We start from the raw sequence: 1,195 nt of genomic DNA on the forward strand, positions 1-1,195 counted from the left end.
TGTGGTCCCCTTGGGGAGGGGCAGGGCTGTAGGTGGCCCTCTCATTTCCAGGGGACCCTGTCCCCCATCGTGGGCTCATTCTTGGTCCAAGCACTCTGACAACTAATCACTGGGAAGGTGCAGTCTTTGGTGGGGTTCCCTAGAAGTAGGGTCTAAGACAGGAATTTAGGCACAAGTGACTTGTTGGGGGGTGGCTCTTGGGAGAAGCTTACGAGGGGAGCTGGGTAGGAAGGGGAAAAGCTGCACAGATGTGGGTTCAGCTAAAGTCTTCAGCCGGGGGCTCTGGTGCCTTGAGGCAAGGGAGTAGGTTTCTGTATCACATGCCCCCCCCCCTTAGANCCAAGACCAAGGCCTTTACGTTTCTTTTGTTTGTTTAACCTAATTTAATTTTAACATCCCTGTAAAGCAAGCATTTAAATCATACCGATTTTATAAATATGCTAGTGCTCAGGGCAGCGTGCCACCTGCTTCCAGCATCATATGACCAGCAAACCTCCTAAACAGAGGAGGGATTTGAACTTGGACTGACTTCTCTGGGAGCCTGTCCCACCTGGCAGTGGGCCAGGACTTTTGTCTCCAGCCACTTACATGTCCAGGGTCAGGAGGTGCCACTTCAGGATTCTGATTCACCTAACTTTCCTCAAGAGCCCTCTTTCCCTTCCTCTCCCTTTTGTATGGTTTCGTTTTACAAATTCCCTCAGAGAATGTGTGTTGGAGGGGTGGGTGTGCCGGAGGGGTGAGCACCAGAGGCTTAGGGGACAGGAAGCCCAGCCAAAGCTTCTTAACCATTCCTTCCTGCTCCTTCCTCTCCCCTTCTGTCCCAGCCCCCCAACTTCAGTCCCTTTTTGGCCTTTTCTCCCCCCTCCCCCCTCTTCCCTTCTCCCCTTCCTCTCCCTCCCCTCCCTTTCACACCTCCTTTCCTCTCCCTCCCCTCCTTTTCACACCTCCCTTACTGGCCCATCCTCCTTTCCTTCTTCCCCTTCTGACACCTTTCCCTCCTTTCTGCTATGTTCCCCTCCCTCCATTTCTGCCGTTTCCCCTTATCTCCTCGCCTGCCCTCCACCTGAACCCCCAGAGAAGCCGAGGTCTGTCCCTCATGGCTCCCGCCAGATTAGATTATGTTGTGGAGCACACGGCCCCTCCTCCGTGGCCCGCTGAGGTGGGGACAGCAGGAAGGGAGGCCAGGACTCGGGCT

The sequence above is a fragment of the Crocuta crocuta genome, unplaced genomic scaffold, assembly GCF_008692635.1.
Source record: "Crocuta crocuta isolate KB4526 unplaced genomic scaffold, BGI_CrCroc_1.0 scaffold301, whole genome shotgun sequence".
Taxonomy (NCBI): Eukaryota; Metazoa; Chordata; class Mammalia; order Carnivora; family Hyaenidae; genus Crocuta; species Crocuta crocuta.